Source organism: Macaca thibetana, chromosome 9, assembly GCF_024542745.1.
Source record: "Macaca thibetana thibetana isolate TM-01 chromosome 9, ASM2454274v1, whole genome shotgun sequence".
Taxonomy (NCBI): Eukaryota; Metazoa; Chordata; class Mammalia; order Primates; family Cercopithecidae; genus Macaca; species Macaca thibetana.
This window is the reverse complement of record NC_065586.1, coordinates 684,637-698,934: the sequence shown is the minus strand read 5'-3', so window position 1 is coordinate 698,934 and position 14,298 is coordinate 684,637. Positions and strand designations below refer to the sequence as shown.

Below are 14,298 nucleotides of genomic sequence, written 5' to 3'. Positions count from 1 at the left end.
CATCCACAAGGCTGAAGTCCAGGGCTCTGAGCTCCTGTAAGTCTTAGAGGAAGTGGGTCCTATGTCCTGGCCAACACTCGCCTCTCCGGCTGAGCCTGTGATTTTGCCAAATCAAGATTTTAAGTTCCAGCTTTCCACCCAACATCTCTGCAGCGTTTAGGTCAACCTCTGCCCGTCACCTGAATACCGTAACTTCTATGTGAAGCATCTTTTCAAAGTCTCGCAGTGGCCTCCCGGACACAGTCTGGCGTTGACGGGCCACCCCAGGATGAGCCTAGCTCACACCTCTCCTAGGCTGTCCCAGGCTCCTGCCACTCCTCCCATCATGCCTTCTGGCCCAGATGGTTCCGTTTTATCTCTTTCTTATGTACCTCACAAATGCCCATGCTGTTTTTCTGTTTCAAAAACTTTCTTTCCATTGAGGGAAACCTGTCAGTCCTTGTTACTCTAATGCTGCTGGGCTCTTCATGCCCACTTCAGACACGGGCCTCCTCTGGACAGGCGCCCCGCCCCACCCCCGCCACATCCCCGGCCCCCCAGGCCCTGCATACACGCACACCCAGACCCTGGTCAGGTGCCCCACGCGCGCGGGCACACCCCCAGGCAGGGCAGGTGCCTTACACACACACACCCGGCCTCTGGGCAGGTGCACACACCTGGTCCCCCCTTCCTTGTGCTCCTTCATCACAGCCCCTGCTGCACAGCCCCTGCCGATGAGCCTGGTTTTATGTGTTGTTTTAGCTCCTGCTTCATCGCATGCTCCGAAGGCTGAAACTTTACCTTGGAGTTTGTATCCTCATCACCTGGCACAGTGACCAAATGGTCTCCCAAAGAGTTAAGATTACAGATGTGGGATGGGCGCGGTGGCTCACACCTGTAATCCCAGCACTTTGGGAGGCCGAGGTGGGAGGATCATGAGGTCAAGAGATTGAGACCATCCTGGCTAACATGGTGAAACCCCATCTCTACTAAAAATACAAAAATCAGCTGGGCGTGGTGGCGGGCACCTGTAGTCCCAGCTACTCAGGGGGCTGAGGCAGGAGAATTGAACCTGGGAGGTGGAGGTTGCAGTGAGCGGAGATCATGCCACTGCACTCCAGCCTGGTGACAGAGTGAGACTCCGTCTCAAAAAAAAAAGAAAAAAAAAAAGGTTACAGACGTGAGCCACTGCACCCCATCACTCATTTCTTGAGTCAAGGCCGGGTGCAGTGGCCCACGCCTGTAATGCCAGCACTCTGGGAGGCTGAGGCAGGCTGATCACTTAACACCAGGCGTTCAGGACGAGCCTGGCTAACATGGCAAAATGCTGTTTCTACTAAAAATACAAAACACCACTAGTGAGGCGTGGCGGCTCATGCCTACAATCCAAGCACTTTGGGAGGCCAAGGTGGGAGGATCACCTGAGGTCAGGAGTTTGAGACTAGCCTGGCCAACATGGTGAAACCCCATCTCTGCTAAAAATACAAAAATTAAGGCCGGGTGCAGTGGCTCACGCCTGTAATCCCAGCACTTTGGGAGGCCGAGGCAGGCGGATTACCTGAGGTCAGGAGTTTGAGACCAGCTGGACCAATATGGAGAAACCCCATCTCTATTAAAAATACAAAATTAGCCAGGCGTGGTGGCGCATGCCTGTAATCCCAGCTACTCGGGAGGCTGAGGCAGGAGAATCACTTGAATCCAGGATGCGGAGGTTGCGGTGAGCCGAGATCATGCCATTGCACTCCAGCCTGGGCAACAAGAGTGAAACTCTGACTCAAAAAAAAAAAAAAAAAATTAGCCAGGCGTGGTGGCACATGCCAGTAATCCCAGCTACTCGGAAGGCTGAGGCAACTCGAACCGCTTGAACCTGGAGGTGGAGGTTGCAGTGAGCCGAGATGGCATCACTGCACTCCAGCCTGGGCGACAGAGCAACACTCTGTCTCAAAAAAAAAAAAAAAAAACCATGTCCACTTTGCCAGTTCTCCGGGTGCTTATGAAGTCTGGGTCTCTGCCTCTTCCTGACACATCCAATCCCCAACCGGGGAGTCTTTACCAAACCTCATGTCTCATCAACTCACTCCTCTTCTTCCTGAGGGCGATGGCCAGGCAAGTCATCAAGGTGCAAGTGACGCGGTTCTCAGGCCTAGAACATAATGTTATGCCTATGTGCAGACGGGCGCTATGTAGGTTAAACCCCAGCAGATTTCTGCAAGAAATCACATGAATATACACTGCAGCCCTAGACATCTTAGGCCAGAGTGGTGTTAGTTACGAAGGAAACACACATCCAGCTTCAAGAAGCCGTTTCAGGGCAGCCTGGGTCTTTAATGTGGGTTTCTGCAAAGGCTGTAGCCCTAGAGAGTTATAAAGTACACCACAGCAAAGTTTCTCATCTCCCGCTAGAGAGGGTCTTTCCAAAATTCCATGTTCCTGCAGACCCTAAACCTCCTAACAGGCCTCACCCATGTGGTTCCTTCGTCCCTGGCTGCTCCCTCCTGTGCCATCTCCTCCTGACAAGCCTGCACCCTCCTCGTCTGAGGGGGACCCCTTACTCAACTCCACGGCAGCCTCCCTGGCTTCCCAGGCTGGGAGACTCAGAGCTTTTTTCCTGTAGCCAGGAAGGGTGGAGTCCTCTCTGACTGCTTTTTGAGCCATACACCGTCATGGAATGTCTATGACAAATTAAAATCCTCCATCTCATTACTATGTTTTTATTGCCATAGGGAATTTAAAACATGAAAAAGCAGGGAGAAGAGTATCAGGAACCCCACCTGTATCCATCACACCCAGCTTCAACAATTTTCGCCACACCCGCTTGTCCATTGTTTCTCACCTGTCTCTACCAACTGCTTCCTCTTTAGATTATTTAGAAGAAAATCCTAAACATAATACCATGCCATTCATAAATAACTGCAGTATGTGTCTCTACAAGGTAACTCTCTATTCATCAGTAACTGCAATATGTGTCTCCACAAGATAACTCTATTTCGAAGAATTACAAGTTTACAGACAAATTGCAACCACTTATATATCCTACCCTTGGATTTACCAATTAAGGTTTCGTCACGTTCTCTGAGAGCGAGAGAGAGAGAGAGAGCGAGATGTATATATACACACATATATACAGACATACACATTCATACGTGTGTGTATATTTCACTAAACTTTTTGAGAGAAACTTGAAGGTATCTTAACTCCTCACCCCTAAATAATTCATTGCTATCTCCTAAGATCAAAGACATTCTCTTACATAGCCATAAAACAATGAGCCAATTCGGCTGGGCGTGGTGGCTCACACCTGTAATCCCAGCACTTTGGGAGGCCGAGGCAGGTGGATCACGAGGTCAGGAGATCGAGAACATCCTGGCTAACATGGTGAAACCCCGTCTCTACTAAAAATACAAAAAGTAGCTGGGTGTGGTGGGAGGCGTCTGTAGTCCCAGCTACTCGGGAGGCTGAGGCAGGAGAATGGCGTGAACCCAGGAGACAGAGCTTGTAGCCCAGATCATACTACTGCACTCCAGCCTGGGCGACAGAGCGAGACTCCGTCTCAAAAAAAAAAAAAAAAAAAAAAAAAGAACCAATTCAAGAAATTTAGCCTTGGTTAGAAGACTGATACACAGTCCATACTCAAATCCCAAACTGACCGTAGTGGCTCACACCTGTAATCCCAGCACTTTGGGAGGCTGAGGCAGGCAGATCACTTGAGTCCAGGAGTTCTAGACCAGCCTGGACAACATGAAGAAACCCTATCTACTAAAAATACAAAAGTTAGCCAGGCATGGTGGTGTGGGCCTGTAGTTCCAGCTGCTCAGGAGGCTGAGGCACGAGAATCGCTTGAGCCCAGGAGGTGGAGGTTGCAGTGAGCCGAGATCGCGCACTACTGCACTCCAGCCTGGGAGACGGAGCAAGAAGACTCCATCTCAAAATAAATAAATAAATAAATAAATAAAATATAAAATAAAATAAAATCCAGTAATGTTAATCACAGCAAATGTTTACTCTGACCTCAGAGCTAATCTAGGATTGCCCATGTCGTGCTTGAGTTCTCTCCTTAGTCTCCTATAATTTGGAAAACTTCCTCAAGTGTTCACTGTCTTTTATGACCTTGGCATTTTTAAAGATTATGGGCCATTTGTTTTGCAGAATATCCTTCAATTTCAGTTTGTCTGATTGTTCCTCATGATAAGTTGGTGAATTTTTTTCTTTTTCTTTTTTTTTTCGAGACGGAGTCTCGCTCTGTCACCCAGGCTGGGGTGCAGTTGCGCAATCTTTGCTCACTGCAGGCTCCACCTCCCGGGTTCACGCCATTCTCCTGCCTCAGCCTTCTGAGTAGCTGGGACTGCAGGTGCCTGCCACCATGCCCAGCTAATTTTTTCTAGTTTTAGTAGAGATGGGGTTTCACTGTGTTAGCCAGGATGGTCTCGATCTCCTGACCTTGTGATGATCAGCACACCTCAGCCTTCCATAGTGCTGCTGGGATTACAGGCGTGAGCTACCGCGCCCGGCCGAATTTTAGCTGGAATACCATGTAACTGAGGCAGACACATAGTGGTGTGGGGCGGAGGGGGTCAGGCCAAAGTTAGTTACGCTAACTTTGACTACTTGATTCAGATGGGGTCTAACATATTGGTTCACTGTAAAAATACTCCTTTCCCTTTGAAATTAATAAACAACAAGCAATTAATAAGCTTTGAGGTGGTGTACATAATCTACATCCTTAACAGAATTTCACCCAGTGATTTTAGCATTCATTTGTGATTTCTGCCAGAATTCTGGTGGTTACAAGATAATGATTTTTAAAATAATTCTGGCCAGGTGCGGTGGCTCACATCTGTAATCCCAGCATTCTGGGAGGTCGAAGTAAGCGGACTGCTTCAGCCCAGGAGTTCGAGACCAGCCTGAGCAACATGAGGAAACCTCGTCTCTACAAAAAATGCAAAAATTAGCTGGGCATGGTGGTGCATGCCTGTAGTCCTAGCTACTTGGGAAGCTGAAGCGGGAAGATCACTTGAGCCCAGGAGGTCAAGACTGCAGTGAGCTGGGATTGTGCCACTGCACTCCAGCCTGGGTGACAGAGCAAGACCCTGTCTCCAAAAATAAAAATAAAAAAATCTCTTCTTCATATATTAGTCAGCATTTTACTGTAAAGAAGAGCTTTCTTTTTTCCTTCCTCATTGCTACTATTTTTTACTTACCCACTCATGTATACTACTCAGTATCTGTAAAAGCTCATGCGTTCTTTTATACTCAAAGTATTCAAATGTATTACCACCATTCTTTATTTTAATACTTCCACCTAATTTGCCTAGGTCAGTTCCTTATTGTGTTTCTATTTGAGTGGCTTTTGTGGCTGGAGATACTCCACAGCAAAACCTTCTAAGGGCTTCTCTTGCCTCATAGTAAATCTGTTTTTTTTGAGACAGAGTTTCGCTCTTGTTTTCCAGGCTGGAGTGCAATGGCATGAACTCGCTCACAGCAACCTCCGCCTCCTGGGTTTAAGCAATTCTTCTGCCTCAGCCTCACGAGTAGCTGGGACAACAAGTGCCTGCCACCATGCTCAGCTAATTTTTTTGTATTTTTACTAGAGATAGGGGTTTCACCATGTTGGCCAGGCTGGTCTCGAACTCCTGACGTCAGATGATCCACCCGCCTTGGCCTCCCAACATGCTAGGATTACAGGTTTGAGCTATCACGTCTGGCCTGCCTCATAGTAAATCTTGACTCACTGCCTCCTTCTTCCTACCTGTGTTCCTTTTCGTGGATGGTGTGTCTCTGGCCCTGGCTTAGTCATCGTTTTCTGGTTCCTTCTTAAGTTGGCTTGGACCCGCTTCTGAGCCACCCAAGCACTCTACACAGCCTCACCCCACCCTCCATCCCTCACCCTCACCCTCTATCCCTCACCCTCCAGCCCTCACCCTCCATCCCTCACCCTCACCCTCCATCCCTCATCCTCACCCTCCATCCCTCACCTCACCCTCCATCCCTCCCCCTCCCCCTCCATCCCTCACCCTCACCCTCCATCTCTGGTTACCTGCTTCTCATCTATGATGCTGCCCTGGTCATTGCAGCATTAGCAGTCCCTGAGACTGAGTAGCTACTCAGTGAATATTTGTTTAACCAATGGGCAAAGGAATAGTCCTAAACCATTAGAAATAAATTTTTGAGCAGTGTGGCTACACAATGGAGAAGTGGTGTTTATTCTTTCACAGGAAATGCTTGGGGATAAAAGAAAATGTTCACCTGTAATCCCAGCATTTTTGGAAAGCCAAGGCAGGTAGATCACTTGAGGTCAGGAGTTCAAGACCAGCCTGACCAACATGGTAAAACCCTGTCTCTACCAAAAAAAAAAAAAAAAAAACGAAAACAAAAAATTAGCCCGGCGTCATGGTGTATCCCTGTAATCCCAGCTACTCGGGAGGCTGAGGCAGGAGAATCACTTGAACTCGTTAGGCGCAGGCTGCAGTGAGCCAAGATTGCGCCACTGCACTCCAGCCTGGATGACAGAGGGAGACACCCCCCCCAGACAAAGAAAAGAATGTTCTCAGATACCAGCTGAAATGTAGGCCTTTGCTAGAGAAATACACTTGCTGTATTTGTTCGGTAGAGATTTTGTTCCAAGATCACTGCCCTCGCTGCCTCTGCCCTTGGGGCCTGACCATTTCTTTGGGATGACAGTAATGTCAGCTGAAAATTGTATGATGTGATGAAGCTCAACAGAGCTACAAACAGAGTGCTAACAATAGGGCCCAGAAGGAAAACCAACTGCCTAAAAGACTTTAATGGTTGACATTTGGGCTGTAACTTGAAAAATAAGCGAGATTCTCAAAGTAGACATTGAAGTAGTAGAGGCACATTTGAGGCCAGGGGACTCACACCCATTAGGACCCAAGTGCTCAGGCTCCAAAAGAATGCCGCCCTCGACTTCCAGAGCAGCACAGCGTCTGGAGCTGAGGCACCTCTCCATTTCTTTGTATAGGACTGTCCACACTATGAACTGTGGACTTACCTGTCAACTGTGCAGTCTGGAGTGTAAAGTCTGTATTTTATTCAAGTGTAGACTCTCAACTCCCTCAGTACCTTTAAAAATGCTCGGAAAATGAGTGTGATTGCAAGGTAAGGGTGTCTTAGGATAAGGCAGGAAAGGAAATATAAGGGACTGGGCTGAAGACAGGCTGGGACTAGCGTGTCAAGGGTCTTCCTTCCACAGGAGAAATTGGACTTTATCCTCCTGGGCAGGCAACAGGGAGCCGGTGAAGGTCGCATTGCAGGAGGATGGTGATGAGGCTTTTTAAGGAAACGTGTGTTGGCACTGTGAGTAATGGACTGTAGCAGAGACCAACTGCGATGCTAACCAGGCGAGCGGTAACAACAGGCAAAACCACTGGGCGGAGGGGGAGAAGGAAAGAGCTTTTAGGTAGGATTGACAGAATTTGTAACCGCTTGACATGGGAAATGAGGGAGATCTGACCATGGTTTGAGAAATTTATGCTAAAGTTTTTAAAAATTGATCTTGTCTAAGTAGAAATGCCACGAAAATGTATTTCATGTTATAACCTCACATCTCAAGGTGAAAATGGATGTTTCTTCTCAAACACAGGTTTGAAAAAAAGAAGACCATGAGGGAACAAAAGGCCTAGTTTTGATTGTTGGAAAGGATTACACAATACGAAGAGAAAATAAGAGATGTAATTCTTTTAGTTTCAGTTTTTTTCTTTTTCTTTTTTGAGACAGGCTCTCGCTCTGTCACCCAGGTTGGAATGCAGTGGTACAATCACAGCTCACTGCAGCCTCCACCTCAAGAGATCCTCCCACCTCAGCCTCCCGAGTAGCTGGAACCACAGCCATGCACCACCATGCCTGGCTAATTTTTTATAATTTTTTTTTAAGAAATGGGACTTCGACACATTGCCCAGGCTGGTCTTAAACTCTTGGCCTTGGGCGATCTGCCCACCTTGGCCTCCTAAATTGCTGGGATTACAGGCATGAGCCACTGAACCCATCCATTACTTTCTTTTGTAACAGATAAGAGATACATGTCTGCTGGAATGCAGACATAGACAAAAAAGATAGAAGTTTAACCTACCAACCGGAAACGGTGGCTCATGCCTGTAATCCTAGCACTTTCGGAGGCCGAGGCAGGTGGATCACAAGGTCAGGAGATCAAGACCATCCGTCTCTACTAAAAATACAAAAATTTAGCCGGGCGTGGTGGCACGCGGCTGTAGTCCCAGCTACTCGGGAGGCTGAGGCAGGAGAATTGCTTGAACCCAGGAGGCAGAGGTTGCAGTGAGCCGAGATTGTGCCACTGCACTCCAGCCTGGGTGACTGACAGAGGGAAGAGTCAGTCTCAAAAAAAAAAGTTTAACCTACCAATTTTGGTGCAGAATTCCTAGACTTATACCACATCAATGGGCCTAGCAATGTTAGGAATCAAGAGCAAGAGTAAACTCCTGTAGGTTATCCGTGGAGGTAAAGCAACCACACACCTAAGCAAGGACACTATCGCCTACTGGGCAGGGCACGTTGTCCAAGTAAGCAAGTTTTCTGAAATATGTACATGCTTTTAATATTAAAGGAAATCTGTCTTATGTGGTTAAATGTTCTTTAAAAACATTGCTATGAGTATAATTATTTAACTTGCAAATTTCCTTACAGCTAGGATGCAACAGGGTTTCACAAAGAAGGCAACCAACCTTGATGTCAATAAAGTCTACCCACTATGGGAAGTCGGAGAGGCTTTCTTCCAAAATGTAGAATTGTCAGCATTTGAACACTGAGTAGGAAAAATTATAAGCACAGGCTGGGTACAGTGGCTCCCATCTGTAATCCCAGATTTTGGGGGCCCAGGACCACACTCCGAGCTCATAGTGCAGACCTGCATAGAGCAAGACCCTGTATCAAAAACTAAAATTAAAAAAGCAGTTGTAAGCACAGGTACACAGTTAACCATGAATATGGTATCCCTGAAAAGCCTTTTTAATGGGGGAACAAACCTAAAATTTGGAATAATTGATATATGTGTATGTGTAGCCAATCAGAGCAAAAACCAGGAAATCAGGCAGCAAGCTTAAGGGAAATGCAACATACTTTGTTTGGTTTCCTTTTCTTCCATAAAATTGATGGGGGTAGGTAAAGCATACTGCTATAGTTCGGAGTCGTCACCATCCTCAAGCAAATGACAGGAGTGTGAACGCCTCCCTGAGCTACCAAGAGCATCTGACTCGTTCCAACGTGGGCCCGACCCCAGCGCCTCTGGGAAACGTGGTGCTGGGGCCTTCGTCCCGGGTGTGGGTTGGTGGTTCGGGGCAGGGCCGGGGCCTTGATCGCAGGTGTGGGCTTGGGGATTCCGGAGCTGAACCCAGGCCTTGGTTACGAGTGTGGGGCGGGGGTCCCGGGCAGGGCAGGGGCCTTGATCCCAGATGTGGGGTGGGGAGTTTGGGGCAGGGCTGGGACCTTGATCCCAGGTGTGAGGTGGGAGTTCGGGGAAGCGCCGTGGCCTGGGTCCCGGGTGTGGGGTGGGAGTTCGGGGCAGGGCCGGGACCTGGGTCCCGGGGGTGAGGTTCGGGGCAGAGTCCAGGTCTGGGTCCAGGGTCTGGGGATGGGCTAGGGCTGGGTCGCCGTCCGTCCTGGGCGGCAGACAGGAGTCTTTAACTGGAGCACGCGGTGCGGACCGCCAGAGCCCAGCCCTCCGGAAGTCAGGGCCCGAACGGCCCCGCAGCGTCAGGCGCTCTGGCGGCGCCGGGTACGGCGGACGGGGCGGAACGCGCTGCGTGCGCGGGGCGGGGCGATGTGCGCGCACGCGCCAATCGCAAGGCCGCGAGCAGGGTGTACGCGCGGAGAGGCCAAGAAGGCGGCGGGGCGGGCCGGGCATCGGGTGCGCCCAATCAGCTCGCCGCAACGCCATGACGTGAGGCTCTCCCGGGCGCTGAGCGCCAGTCCGCGGGACCGGCGGGTGAGTGCGAGAGGGCAGGGCGCGGGGCGCGGGTCCGCGCGGGGGCGGGACTTCCGCAGGGCCCCGGAAGTGGGAGCTGTGTGTTCTCATGCGAACGGGAAGGAGCGTTGGGGATCTGGAGTCCCGGGGTTGAGACATTTTCGGGCCCGAAAGGGGAAGAATCCGCCGCCGCCGCCGCCGCCAGCCCGCGCCCGCCCTCGCCCTCTCCCCTACCTCCGGCCCGGCCCGGCCGCGCCGCCTCTCCCTGCCGTCTCTCTCCTCGCCGTCCCCGCGTGTGGCGCGGCCGCCGGGCCCCGGGGCTGAGGCGAGGAGCCCGCGGGCGGCCGGTCGGGCGGGGCGGCGGCGCTGACAGGTGAGGCACCCTGGGTCGCGGCGGGCGGTCCCTCCCGGCCCAGCTCGGACCCGCGCCGCGCCGCCTGTCACTGCGCCGCCATCTTCCCGGAGGACGCGGCCGCGGCGGGCAGGGCCGGGCCTGGGCCGGTGCCGGGGCAGGGGAAGGCCGGGGCCGGGCAGAGCACCGGGGCTAGGGCACGGGAAGGGCCGGGGCTGAGGAGGACTGGGGCCGGGGCCGGGGCCGGGGAAAGCCGGGGCTGAGGAGGACCGGGGCCGGGGCAGGGAAAAACTGGGGCTGAGGAGGGCCGGGGCCGGGGCAGAGGAAGGCCGGGGCCGGGGCTGAGGAGGACCTGCTGAGGCGAGGCGGGAGTCGACGGAGTTGGGTGCCCCGAAGACCGGGCCAGGGTCAGGGCCGGGTCCGGGCCAAGGCCGGCGGGGACTGGGGTCGGGCAGGGCCTGGGCGGGGCCGGGGTCGCGGGCCGCGAGCGCCCCCAGGCCCGGCGGGCGCCGGCACCCGCAGTGCGGCGCCAGCCTCGCTGCTCGCCCCTCGGTTCCGCCGGAGCCCGGGTAGGCGGCCGTGCGGGTGCGGGGCGGGACGGGTCATCAGGGCATCGCATTCCTTTAGAACCAGGAAGTTGGGATCCTGTTGCTCGGTGTGTGTTTGGAACGCTCTTGTTTTCCTCTTGATAGACTTGAGCGGAGGTAGATCTGAAGGAGTTAAAAAAATAAAGTCGGATGTGAAGATTGCCGGTGTTGGTCTTGGGGCTGGGATACACAGGCGGCAGAGGAGCCGTCGGAAAGCTGCTGCACCTGCCTCTCAGGGTGCGCTTGGGAACGTTAAGAGTCATTCCGCCTCAGTGCCGTTGTGCATCGAAACTTCATGCGAATGTCATCTTGTTTTTCCCCCTATTTTTACCTAAGACTGTCTTAAAACTTGGCTGAGATGAAACTTGAGAAAGCTGCCTGTAGAAAACTACCTCCTATCTGGCTTTCGTTTGATTCTCGAATAAGTGGATGCCCAATAACTTGTCTTAATAGTAAATTGGAAGTTTGAAGTTTTGGATAACTGAGAAAACAGGAAGGTTTTCCTTGACAGGGCAGTGGAGTTTGTAAGTATAAACAGTATGCGTGAGGCCTTTTTCTAGAGATAAGAGCAACTCCAAGGTGAACATTGAAGGAGACAGACAAGTTATTTTCCCTTTCGAAAGTTTTTTTCTCTTAGTTTCAGTTGTTTGAATATTTAAATGCACTTGAAATAGGTGCTGAGTTGTAGTTTGTGACGACCACAGTGGGGAAGAGTGGTGTCCTCTTTTTCCTTAGTGGTCAGGTGGTGTGTGCAGTGTGCAATTTCCATACTTCCCCAACCTGCCTGGCGCCCCTCATTACAGTCAGGGTAATTTACAGAAGTTGAAATGGTTGTGGCTTTTCAGTTTTTTTCTCCTTGTATTTAATATGCTGAAAGGCAGTTTTGTAATCAAACCATATAAGAAATAGCTTAATAGAGGTTTGCTAAGTGAAATGCGTTCCGAAAGGCATCAGATTAACAAGCTTATTATTTAACCATGAATTTAATTTATATACTTTACTTTGAAACTTGCATTGGTTAGAAATTTTATCCTGTATTTTGAAAAGTTAGTGTGAGTTGAGTTGACTTATTTACATGAAACAAAGGCATGGCTTATTCATTAGAAGTTACCCTCGTGTTGCCTACATTTTCTCAACTGTAACAGGGACATGATGATAATATAATTTTCTTAGGACTGTTTTAACACAAACATGAAAATGTTGACTGTTTTTGCTATTTCTACTATTACTGATTTCCTCCCCCCCACCCCTATGGAGTCTTGCTCTGTCACCCAGGATGGAGTGCAGTGACACGATCTCAACTCACTGCAGCCTCTACTTCCTAGGTCTTCAAGTTGTTCTCCTGCCTCAGCCTCCCTAATAGCTGGGACTACAGGCACGTGCCACCCCACCCGGCTAATTTTTGTATTTTTAATAGAGACAGGGTTTCACCATGTTGCCCAGGCTGGTCTCGAACTCCTGGCCTCAAGTGATCCACCTGCCTCAGCCTCTCAAAGAGTTGGGATTACAGGAGTGAGCCACTGCGCCCAGCTTATTGAATTTTTAAAATATTCTACTTTCTAGCTGTCAATTTATTAGCAGAAAGTTTTTTTTTTTTTTTTTTTTTTGCTTGTTTACATGTATCTGGGTAGAGAAAACAGATTCTGAGCACAGAATGCGTATTTGGAGAAAGCAGTTCTACTATTTTTGAGTAGGAACCAGAGAGAAAAAAAGATAACATAGGTACAGTTCTGTAGAAGAGTAGCTGAAATTAAGTGGCAGCAAATTCAGGGAGAAATGTAATTTGATTTAATGTTCGGGAAGATTGCCCTGTTTAAAAGTGAGATTTAAAGAATTTATTGAATTTAATGCAATTTCCATAAGTAAGCACAAGTTTTGACAAGTATATATTTAAGCTGTTTTTGTGAAGCAGTCTTCACATTATCTTAAAATGTAGTTCTAAAATACGTGCAGGCTGGGCGAGGTGGCTCATCATGCCTGTAATCCCAGCACTTTGGGAGGCCTACATGAGTTTAGGAGCCCAGGAGTTCACCAGCCTGGACAACAGAGAGAGACCTCATCTCTACCAAACAAAAAATTAGCCAGGCATGGTGAGTCACACCTGTAGACCCAGCTATTGGGGAAGCTGAAGTGGGAGGATCGCTTGGGCCTGGGAGGTTGAGGCTGCAGTGAGCCATGATCCTGCGACTGCACTCCATCCTGGACAACAGTGAGACCTTGTCTCCCCCCACCCCCAAAACATGCAAATTGGGACATCAAATTGTTAATGGTGTTTACAATGAACAGTGCCTTCAGGTAGCTGCAGCTACTCTACATAGATTTGCAAGTTTTTGTAGTGATAGGCTGTGGTAGATGTTACCAGCCAAGGAGTGGCTGACAAACTCCTTTCACTGTTATTTCATTGTGATGTTAAAATTCATATTTTCCATCAAAATAGTGATAACTAGGATTATAATCTGGGTCTTCCAGTTTTAGTAATGTGTTGTCTATGTTATGGTCTTTTGAGGTTGTAAAAAAGCTATATAGATATGTTACCATCAATTCCATTTGTTTTTATCCTAGTGTTAAAGGTACAAGTTTTTTTTTTTTTCTTCTTTCCTGAGGCAGAGTTTCACTCTTGTCGCCCAAGCTGGAGTGCAATGGTGCGTTCTCATTCTCGGCTCACTGCAACCTCTGCCCCTTGGGTTCAAGTGATTCTCCTGCCTCAGCCTCCTGAGTAGCTGGGATTACAGGTGCCCGCCACCACACCTGTCTAGTTATTTTTTTGTATTTTTAGCAAAGATGGAGTTTCACCATGTTGGCCAGGCTGGTCTTGAACTCCTGACCTCAGGTGATCCACACACTTCAACCTCCCAAAGTGCTGGGATTACAGGCGTGAGCCATGGCACCCGGTCAAAGGTACAAGTTTTAAATATGTTTTTGTCATGCATGCAGTGCTCTTATAGATTCTGTCAGATTTAGGGATATTCTTTTCAGATCGATAAGTTACACAAAAATCTTGGAGTATATTCTTGTAATTTCTTATACAAAATTCTCAAAACAACCTTTTTCCAATGGGGAGAAGACATGAACGCTGAAGTCATGTTTTTGGGAAATACCTTGTTAAAAACAGACACTGCTATAAGGGTTCGCTTGCTTATGCTTTTTTGTAGAACTTTATTGATGTGAAGAGTTCTCCTTTTTCTGTAAAAGCTTATTTTAGAGTACGAAGTAAATGAGGCACTCAGAGTTAACCTCATCAGGCCTGAGTTTAGTTCAGTTTAAACTTTTTGCTGTTATGCTTGTTGATATCTTTGTAACTACTATGCTTCTAGAGTTATTTTGATTAGAAAATGAATTCCTTTTTTAGATCATGGAATTGTAAGGTAGAAAACTGCTAGGTTCTCAAAAGAAGGAAGATAAATTCCAACTTGAAACTTCTTTCCCCTAACATTCTAATGCTTTGT

At 49.1% G+C, this 14,298-nt stretch overlaps 2 protein-coding genes across 2 annotated transcripts in view; both read left to right on the top strand.

The window, feature by feature from the left end:
* The window catches only part of DIP2C (disco interacting protein 2 homolog C), an 840,898-nt gene that overhangs the window by 399,947 nt on the left and 426,653 nt on the right, over positions 1 to 14,298 (top strand). The gene's annotated exons all lie outside the window — the stretch shown is intronic.
* Positions 10,197 to 14,298, top strand: part of LARP4B (La ribonucleoprotein 4B) — a 125,685-nt gene continuing 121,583 nt past the window's right edge. Inside the window, exon 1 of the mRNA XM_050805452.1 lies at positions 10,197 to 10,286. The gene's annotated coding sequence lies outside the window, so the exon portion shown is untranslated. The remainder of the gene's footprint in view (positions 10,287 to 14,298) is intronic.